The sequence below is a fragment of the Neomonachus schauinslandi genome, chromosome 4 (assembly GCF_002201575.2).
Source record: "Neomonachus schauinslandi chromosome 4, ASM220157v2, whole genome shotgun sequence".
In the NCBI taxonomy this organism is placed as follows: domain Eukaryota; kingdom Metazoa; phylum Chordata; class Mammalia; order Carnivora; family Phocidae; genus Neomonachus; species Neomonachus schauinslandi.
In genome coordinates, this window is record NC_058406.1 from 40,348,377 (window position 1) to 40,359,417 (window position 11,041).

At 37.8% G+C, this 11,041-nt stretch overlaps 1 protein-coding gene across 4 annotated transcripts in view; it reads left to right on the forward strand.

Annotated features, from left to right (window-relative positions):
* OSBPL9 (oxysterol binding protein like 9) overlaps window positions 1–11,041 on the forward strand; it is a 170,518-nt gene that overhangs the window by 86,690 nt on the left and 72,787 nt on the right. The window lies entirely within an intron of this gene.

Here is an 11,041-nt window from a genome sequence, read left to right on the forward strand (position 1 = left end):
TCAGGCTCCCTGCTCAGTGGGAAGCCTGCTTCTCCCTCTCCCATTCCCCCTGCTTGTGTTCCCTCTTTCACCATCTATCTCTCTGTGTCAAATAAATAAATAAAAATCTTTAAAATCTCTCTCTCTATATATATATATAATTAAATGTTAATTTGATTGGCAAAAAAGTAAAGATTCTCCTCCCAGAGATAGTGAAGTGTGATGAAGAACTTGACTATGGAGCCCAAATGTCTTAGTCTATATCCCAGTGCCACCACTTACATTTAACTCTTCACATTGAACTTAGTCTCTCTGAGTTCCCATATCCTCATCTATAAAATGAAGATAATAAAAGTACCTACCTTTATTATAGAGTTTTTTTGAAGATTAAATGAGTTAAATGCAAATTTGTTGAAATCATGCCTAGCTATAGTGAGAACTTCACAGACTTTAGCTGTTGTTACTAAAGAAACTGCTCTCACTATTTCCACTCTTAGTACTTCACATTCTTTTTTTTTTTTTTTTAAAGATTTTATTTATTTTATTTGAGAGAGAGAGAATGAGAGACAGAGAGCATGAGAGGGAGGAGGGTCAGAGGGAGAAGCAGACTCCCCACCGAGCAGGGAGCCTGATGTGGGACTCGATCCCGGGACTCCAGGATCATGACCTGAGCCGAAGGCAGTTGCTTAACCAACTGAGCCACCCAGGCGCCCAGTACTTCACATTCTAAAGAGTGCTCAGTAACTGTTAGTTAGATGAAGAAATAATTGAAGGAATGAACAAAAGAACAGATGACGTATAGGTTGCTTTTCCATTGCTGTTTATCGAGTACTTTGAGATGTATAGTGTTCCATTCAGGCACTGTGGAGTAGGAACTCATGGAACTCTCTTCCAAATGGGCATGGAGGGCATTTACATGTCCTCCTTTTCCATTGAATTTCATCTCTACTTTAGCCATTAAACTATACTGCTTTGGCTTTGTCATTACTGCGGGCTGCACTACCTCCAAAATAATTGAATTTAAAAGTATTTTCTCTCTCTTTTTTAAAGATTTTATTTATTTATTTGACAGAGAGAGACACAGCGAGAGAGGGAACACAAGCATGGGGAGTGGGAGAGGGAGAAGCAGGCTTCCCACGGAGCAGGGAGCCCGATGCGGCTGGATCCCAGGACCCTGGGACCATGACCTGAGCCGAAGGCAAATGCCTAACAACTGAGCCACCCAGGCACCCCTAAAAGTATTTTCTCTTTGACCACAGTTTTCTTACCTTCACCCTCTATCACTTTACTTCTGAACTTTTCTTCTCTCATTTTGGTCTGAGCTCTACTTCTCCATTTTTCCTGGCCATTTAGTACCTTTCTAGTTTTGCCTATGTCATCCTCCAGTGTAGATCTTGTATCTGCTTCTTCAACACTGATTTTGCTATCACTTACTGAATTTTTTGTCATTGGATGTTTTGTACTGTGTCCCATTCTCGTTTCCATTCCCCAGGGCCCCATTGTCTGGTTTCTCTGCTTCTAGTACTCTTAGAGGTCATAATATTGAGATGGCTGTATATATCACAATTTTTAAATTTTGTCTAACTTTAATTGGATTTCTATAACTATTCAAAGTCTTCTTATTGACTCCTTGATTTTCAGTTAAATCCCCACAGTGGAATATTTTTCATTAGCTTTCAGTATCTAATACAGCCTGCTCCCTTCTTTATAGAAAAAGGTCTTCGATAGTTCTTAGTGATTTCACCTGTACTTACTTCCTCTGCTTTGCATATTTCAAAGAAAAACATTCTTACTCTTTCCCAGAGTTAATACAACACCCATACTCGTGACTCCATGGTGTTTCCTTTGAGACTATGACCTTACTCCCTCTCCCTCCCAGTAGTCCTCACCATTTTCATGGATTCAGCTAAAGCTTCTGTGTAGGTGACTCTTCCTTCCCTCCACACCACTCCCCTTCTTTATATATATATATCTTTTCATATTTAGCTTTAGTCCCACACTCTTTCCTTTTGGATTTTGCCAGTTAGATGGCTTCCTGAAACTCAACCTCAACATGACTAAAACTGAACTTATCATTTCATTCTTCCTCAAACCCATCTCTTTATCTCATTTTTCTGTTTCTATTAATGACAGTGTTATTCTGAGCCACTGAAGTTTGAAAATTGAGAGTCCTTTTGGGTGATAACTTCTGAGCTGCCAAATCGGGTGGGTGGGTGGGTGGGTGTGTGTGTGTGTGTGTGTGTGTGTGTGTGTGTGTGGTGTCTTTTTTTAATAGGATCTCTCACACTCCTCTGATGTTCACTTTGACTGTCATATAAGTTGCATCTTAACTATCTCTGGTGCCCTCATATATTTCCTGAATTTATTCTCTTCATCTTATAAAAGAATACCTTTAATAAATGACCTTATGGCATCTATAACAGTGAAAAACCTTTAATGATTTACATTTGCCTGTAGGATGAAGTAAAACTTTTTATTAGGGGATTTCAGGCTCTCTTTGATTTGATGCCAACCTGCCTTTTCCACCTCCTGTTCCTACATGTTTCTGGTTCCATGCTTCTACTCATGCTACTCTAAGTCCTCACCGTCCCCAGTCCTCAAATTTGCCACTGTAAGATTAATTCCAGTCATTCAAAATCCAGTGTACATATTACCTCTCATTTCATCTCTTTCTTATCAGTATAATAAAAAATAGTCTCTTACCTCTTTAACCTCTGCTGTAATTTCCCCTTCTTTGTAGCCCATATAGCATTCTGGTATATAATATAACAGTAGCAACTAATATTTGAGCACTTCTTATGTGCCAGGAACTGCATGGACTTCACATGCATTCTCTCTTATAATAATACATTATTATATAACTCATTGCCCACTTGAGATTATAAGTTTCACGAGGCAAGAGAGAACCTAACTTTTTGATAGTATTTTTCCCATTGTACCTGTGCCAAGCTCAACAGTCCCTGTCTAACCTTCTGAATATGGTTTAAGAAACAGTATATTACAGTAGAAAATCTTTAGAGCCAGGCTGACCAGGACTTGGGTCCTGGCTCTGGCATCTTACTAGATATATAATGTGGGATAAGTACTTAACTTCTTTTAAACCTCTTTTAAACCTTAGCTGATCTTTAAAGGTAGGTATAAAACCTCAGTCAAGTAGTTGTGTTAAGATGTTATAATATCTCTAGCACATTACACCTTATATGGTAAAGGTATTCATAAATATTTATTTAACAGTAAATTCATTTAGAGCATGTCTTGTACCTTTTCCCTTTCCTTCCATCTTTCCTCTCTTCTTTTCCTGTTGTTCTTGCTCTTCTATGGGTATCTTAAGATTTATTTATTTTTTTGAGAGAGCCTGTACGCACACATTGGGGGAGGGGCAGAGGGAGAGAATCTTTTAAGCAGACTCCATGCTAAGCGTGGAACCCGAAGTAGGGCTCGATCCCAGGACCTGTGAGATCGTGACCTGAGCTGAAACCAAGAGTCAGATGCTTAATTGACTGTGCCCCTTCTGTGGGTATCTTAAAATTGCAATTAGGATAGTCTGAGGATGGGAGAAGACAACTAAAATCTTCTCTCCTTTCAACTCCTATGGAAGTTGAGTTTCCAGTAGTCATTCTAAACTTGTATGTTAGCTTTTGTTATCTTTTCATGTATTTACACCCAACTAAATTAGGACAGTCCTTGAAGAGGGGGCAGAGGTGCTTTTGAGCTTCTTAATCCCTTCTTGTTAGCCTGTAAGAAGTCTTCAATGGATATTTGATGATACTGATTAATGGAGGGAAACCTTTCAGATTCTTAATTTGCCCTAGTAAGCTTTAGTATGAACTAAATGCTGAGAGATTGCCTAGCAAAGGGATTTATCACTGGAAGAAGATAGGGTGCTACATCATGTAGGTTTTGCAGTATCGTCCTATATTATACAAAGTATAGTGAATCATAGCAACTTGCCTGGATATCATACAGATGTAAAAAGAGTTGTATAAACTTCAGTAAACTTGGGCCTATTTTAGTAAAAAACTCTTGCATGCCCAGAATTCCAGTGTTTAAAATATTATATATATCATGTTATTTAATGTGGGCAAACAAAGCTAGGTACAAACTTCTTAGATTTAAAATCATATAGAACTAAATTTATATCCAAAAGAAAATTGCAAGTGAAATACAAACCAAACACAAACCAATAAAATCTAAATCAACATTTATTTAATGTGATAAATGATATTACCTTGTAAAAACGGGTCACCACTTACAATATGAAAATGGTACTGACTCGGGGCGCCTGGGTGGCTCAGTCGTTAAGCATCTGCCTTCGTCTCAGGTCATGATCCCAGAGTCCTGGGATCGAGCCCCGCATCGGGCTCCCTGCTCAGCGGGAAGTCTGCTTCTCTCTCTCCCACTCCCCCTGCTTGTGTTCCCTCTCTTGCTGTGTCTCTCTCTGTCAAATAAATAAATAAAATCTTTAAAAAAAAAAATGGTACTGACTCTTAGTTTGTTTGACGTGAGTACACTACTGTGTACTTTTTTAAGTTTGACATGAGTACACTACTGTGGATTATGACTCATGCCACTTTTCTCTGTTCTGACTACTGGGAAACCTTCATTTGTACATCACATCCTATGAGGTTATTTGGCCTTCAGTTCACACCTATGTCATTTTCATGGTCAAGGCTCTTCTGTGACAAGTAGTAGTACTTGGTGCCAACTTGATCATAAACAAAAACGGACAATGAAGTAACTTGGTACCACTTGGATTTAAGGTTGTTACTGAGATGATTCAGTGTGGTTATACAGATTTCTGTAGGTTATCAAAATGAAAACATAAAAGAATATGGTAAATACTTTTTTAGATCCCAATTTAAAAACCTTCATGTGGATGTATACTAATTGAGTAATATAGACCTTTACGTTTTTTGCTTTTATGCTATAACTTAGTTGATATTCAAAAGAATTTTATACCAAATGGCTTCTGTGGTTGTTGTTTGGGCCAAGAAATTGGGCTATAATTGTCCTTGCCTATATAAGTTTATGTAGGTCACTGTAGACTGCATCTAAGGCGGTTATCAAATTGGAATTTCATTGCTACTGTCTTGTAATTTTATAATTTTTGCCCTTTACTATACATTCACTGTCCATTGGCTTTGATCTCAAGGCCCTAGAGAGGAAAGGACATGGGATACCTTGTGTAAGAATATGGTTGAGGGGAATAGAGAGGGCTGTTAGAAACCTCACCAGAAATACCCCTGAATCTGTGAGTAAAACATCATTATTCATAAAGGAAAAGTGATAGAATTCAGATTGCAAATCATTGAAGCTGAAAAAATAATAGAGCCATTTTGAAGCTTTTTTTTTTTTTTTCAAATTAGATACTTCAGTTAATTACATATCTGCCAAACTTTTGTTATAGACAAACACAAACTTATATTTAAGGTGAAATTTGGGATAGTAGCTGAGAAATTAATCTTTAGTATTAGTATACCTTGATTCTACCCTCTTTTTGATAATGGCTCATGTGTCTAACTGGGTAACTAAAATTAACTGAAATCTTTTGAGTACTATTCTTGAGTGTTAAGCTACTTCACTGAAGATTAGTGTTTTGAACATTTCAGTTTTTCAGTAAAGATCTGTTTTCTCCTACCACCTTAAGATTTTATTTTTGTGTCATGTAGAAAAATAGATGTGTTTTTTCTCCCTTGAAATGCTTTGTTACTCCAAGAAAATGATTGCAATATAGATGTGTCACCTTTTCCACAGGTAAACGGTATGGAGAAGTAGCCAGTAATACTTGGGTTTCCTATAACAAAGGAAAATTCCCCTAAGGGTTGTTACCAGTGTCATTGCTATTACTGAGGGCAGATGAATTTCTGGCTCCTAAGTTGGAACTTAGGATTTTAGGATTCATTTTTTATTCAGTTCTGTTGTTCCATCTATCTTGAACTCTTGGGAAACAAATAAGAACAAGTGGTCCAGTTTTATAGTTGCTAAAGTTTATTCCTTTAACTGCCAGAAATTTACCTTAACTGTGTGTTTTTATGGACATCTTTTAGAACTTATATTTCCTGCCTTCTCTGTATAAAAATAAAGTTTAAAATTAAAAAAAAAAGAGCATGTTCAATTCAGAACATATGGACAATACAAAAGTTTTATGCATTTGGTAAATACTTATATGTATTTAATGTATTCCATGCACTAGTTGTAAAGGATATTGTGAATAAATGACATGTTGTCCTTGTCTTTACAGAGCTCAGTCTAGTATAAAGTAGAAAATAAAAATCATGAGGATTGAAGTTTTAAAAAACTGTTAAAGTAATGACATAAGTCATGCTTCTAAAAAATTTTAAACTATGCAGAAGTATATAAAATAAAAGCAATAGTGTTTCCCACACCCTTTCTTTAGAGATAAACACGTGGTTCTCATTTGTTAACTTCCTAAGGTAAAGTTAGAGCATTTAAAATGAAGAGTAATTACGTAATACAAAGCCATCTCACCCATCTTGTGGCAAGGAGCTCTGTACTTCCAACCAAATTTAACAACTTGTGTTGTTTTTGTTGTTTTTAACTCATGTGTTTTTAATGAAATCTACAAGTTGTTTCAGAAGAAAGTTAAGTGACTGATGCAGGATTTTATGTGTAAAAATTGGGGCAATAGTGCCCAATATAAGTTTTTAAAATTAAATAGTACTAAAAGGCTCATACAGAAAAACAACAGCCTTCTGTCTCTCTGCTTTCTCTGTTCTGCTTGCTAGACTAGCTATTTTCAGCCTTTTTATTTGTTTAAACTGCTGTTTCATACTATAGTACCTGGCATTTCATTCATTCAAGAGACCTAATTAAGCACCTACTACATGTCAGTCCCTATGTGGAGGAGATACTTAGTGAATAAGGCAGTACACTATCATAGCCATTATGAGGTTTATAGAGGGTGTTTTTTCCAAACTTTGAATAAAATAATTCTTCAGTCTGATAATGCATTAAGAATTGCAAATAAAACAAACTTTTGGAACATGGTCACCTTGATCATGAGATGGTAAGGACTGCTTCTACCATATGGCAAGTGGTGTTTTTATTCCATATGGCCGAAGTTTCTATGTGGAGATTTATTGGCTGACTTTAGTTTTGAGACTTTCAGGTACTGGTCAGACAAAATAGTGGAGCTACATATCCTCCTTCCAAGAGTTGTCCTTTAATGTTATCCGTTCCAGTCATTTGGCCTGAGTTAAAAAGTAAATTCATAGGGAAACTATGAATTTTTCCTCCTATTTTGCTTCTTTTTTTGCTTCTGTTGCTACCAAAAGTATTTGTTGTCTATGTCTTAGGTGACACCAGAGCAAAATGTGATTTATAGGTAAACATTATTGGGCTCTCTAGCAGAAATAATATTTTTGAAAGTAGTGCATGAATTCCATTTGGTTAAAATTTTCTTTTCATCTTAATAGCTGTAGGTAAAGTTGGCCTATTTTTGCTTGACTTGCCATTTGAAAGACCCCCTCACCCTGAATCTTAGTATTTTAATTTTTCTCAGGTTGTTTTTTGTCTTCTTAATCATCCTATTGTATTCTTCTTTATTTTGAACAAAAACAGAAAAAGTACTAATTTAATCATGTAATAGACTTAGTTACGTAGTTCAAAGATAAGTATTGAAGTTTTTTTTTTTTTTAATACATACGTTGGAAATCAGTTGTTATATATGGGTTTAAGGCATTGGTCCCTTATCTTTCTTCTGAAGTAACCTGTAGATGTTTAAACAAAACAAAACAAAAAAACAACGCTTGAGTCGCCAAATTTGATTAGAAGTCTTATAATTTATTGGGATAAATTGGGTAAAGTTGCCTTGTATTTTGTAGTTACTTTTCATTTTAAATGCTACATCTTTTATGCACACTAACTTTATACAAGGATTAGGAAATGAGAACTACATGTCTGTAACAAATAGTTATCTCTAGCATGAAACTGTGAAAAGGTAGATTTGGGGCTGTAGCTGTGACCTCTTTAAATGGGTAGCTAGAACCTAGAGTTTTATATATGCAGTTGAGGAAGACTCAGTTGTATTAAGAGACCATTGTAAATCATATACTCTATTGCCATTACCCCTAATCTTAACATTTAAGCCTATTAATAAAAACCTAATGATAATTGGGTCTGCTAAAATTTTACTGAACTTTACTATTTACACTAGTCTATCAAAAATGACAGTGCATTAGATTTTGAAACTACTGACCCATGATGATGATGGTGATGATGATGATAATGATAATGATGGGTGATGTGGAGGACACTTTAAAAATCTAATACTTTGGTAAGCACTGTTAAATACGAAGTCACTGATGACCCTTCATGTGTTTCTTTGTCTAGTTGGGGAGATAAACACATGAAGGACCTGATAAGCAAGAATGATATAAATGAGTATTATGTCTCTTATGGACTCAAACAGTACAGTACATAGACAGAATTAGAGTTGTAGGCCTTTTTCCCTGGCCTGGAGAACTGTTAGATCAGCCAGTATTGAATTACATTCTTTGGGCTGCTTAGGCACAAAATTAACCGCTAGAAAAGCAGGTATTAAAGGAGAACTTTAAAGGGTGTTAGTGGAAGTTGTTAGACATTGACCTTGTCCATTTGGCAAAATTAATGAATTTTTCTACATCACTGTTTATAGTTTAATTGATATTTATCATATAGTTGATGTTTATTTTCAGAACCTATTACCATAGGAAATCCATTATTGAGCACTAATATGTGCCAGGCATGTAGCTAAATACTGAGGATATAATGTTGAACAAAATCAGATAGATCCTTGCTTCATTAAGCTTATGGTCTAGTGATGAACATAACATTAATGAAAGAATAATGCAGTTAGATAGGAAGCAGAGAAGTGGTTGGTGGAATTGACTGCTTGAGGGCCATTAGGGAAATTTGGGGATGATAGAAGTGTTCTGTCTTAATTGTGGTGGTGATTACATGTGTGCATACATTTATCAAAATATATTGAACTGTACATCTAAAATGGATGTGTTTTATTATATGTAAATTATAACTCAATAAGGTTAATGAAAAATAACTCAAGTACACATAAAATTACAGCTGTGATAAGGAGAGTTGCAGAGGCCATGAGAACATATGATAGGAAGAATTCACATAGGTGGGGAGGACAAGATGATGAATAGCCGTAAATTGAAGGGATTGGTGTCAAGGGGATAGTGTAAAATACAGAAATAACAGCCTGTGTCAAGGCCCTAAGGTTGGAAAGTTCATGGCAAATTGAAGAAACTTGAAAAAGGTCATTGTGTGTAGTGCAGAAAATGAGGGAGTGCAAGGTGTAAAATGGAGCTAGACGGTAAGTAGGGCTAAACTTTGTAAGCCATTGTTAAAGACTGAATTGTAGCCTAAGCACAGTGGAAAGCAGTTGAAGTTCTTTAATTGGTTGTGGTAAGGGGTGAAGAGGGAGTAATGAAATTGGCTTTGGAAACCAAGTACTGTGGCTCTAGTGTTAAGAATCAGTTGGGGGCGCCTGGGTGGCCCAGTCGCTAAGCATCTGCCTTTGGCTCAGGTCATGATCCCGCGGTCCTGGGATCAAGTCCCACTTCGGGCTCCCTGCTCAGCGGGAAGCCTGCTTCTCCCTCTCCCCCACTTGTGCTCCCCCACTTGTGTTCCCTCTCTCGATGTGTCTCTGTCAAATAAATAAAATCTTTAAAAAAAATGAATTGGAGGGGGGCACTGGGTGGCTCAGTCGTTAAGCGTCTGCCTTCAGCTCAGGTCATGATCCCAGGGTCCTGGGATAGAGCCCTGCATAGGCTCCCTGCTCCACAGGAAGTGTGCTTCTCCCTCTTCCACTGCCCCTGCTTGTGTTCCCTCTCTCCCTGTGTCTCTCTCTGTCAAATAAATAAATAAAATCTAAAAAAAAAAAAAAAAAAGAATGAATTGGAGGAACTAGGGTGGATTCAGGAAGTTTATTCCAAGAGGCCCAGACCTATGACTGAGTGGTGGTAATGGAGAGAAGTGGACATAATGGAGAATATATTGAGGAGGTAAAAATGAACTTGATGGACTGAATATGGAATGAGGGAGGCATCATGGGCTGCTAGGTTTATGGTTTGCATATTAGAGTGGACGGTAGTGGCTTTCCTTTACTGATACAGAGGCAGTACGGGAAGACCAGGCTTTGAGGAGTGGGTATGGCAAGAAGAGAGTGCATTTGGTATTGAGCATTTTGAAAAAAATTACATAAAACTGTAGGTATCTTTAACCTAGAGTGCAGCAAGCATTTATCGAGCCTTCTGTGCAGTTCACACTATGCTAGTTGTAGGGGCTAGCAGTAGAGCTACAAAAATTAGGTGCTTAAGAATTTAGTAGAGTTGCAGATGTATAAATAACCGGGAGGAAAAATAGTAAGAGAAAGAAAAGGAGATTGGCCTCCAGAGCAGTAAGTTAATTATTTATGTCTGTTATTTCCTGAATTTTGGATGAGTCTCTGTTAAGATCCTTTAAGTCCGAGCTTTTGATCTAATTTGTAGTTATGCCATTTGGTTTCTTGAAGCATCTTCACAAGCCACCTACATTCCTTTTGGAGCTGTGGCATAACAGCAGACCCACGAAGTTTCCCGGATTTATAAAACAAGGCACCCATGCTTTTGTTTACTGAGAAAGTATCCTCCTCCCCTCCGCTCCCCCCCCCCGCCCCACGCGACACAAACAACTTTCCGGAAGTAAGCAAAAGCAGTTATCGAGATGAAACTTGGTTCCACAGCTGCCAAAATTTTTGGGACAGTGAACTAGAAGTCGGTGGGTGTAAGTGAAGCAGTTTTTCGTCTGTGAGGGGTCCTTCCCCAGTCGCCACGTTATGGGAATTCCCAGGGCTGAAATTCTGAAGCCAAGCAGAGCTCCGTTGAGCAAGGACCTCCTTTCCTGGGGAGGGCGTGAGCTAAGCTGGCAGCAGCTGTATGTCCCGAAGCACAGGTCCTGGTGCGGGCTTGGGTCTCCAGCCCAGAGTCCCCAAGGCGGGCCCCGGGCGCTGTGTGGAGGCAGCCGGGGTTGGGTCTGGACCAGGGCGGGGGGGGGGGGGGGG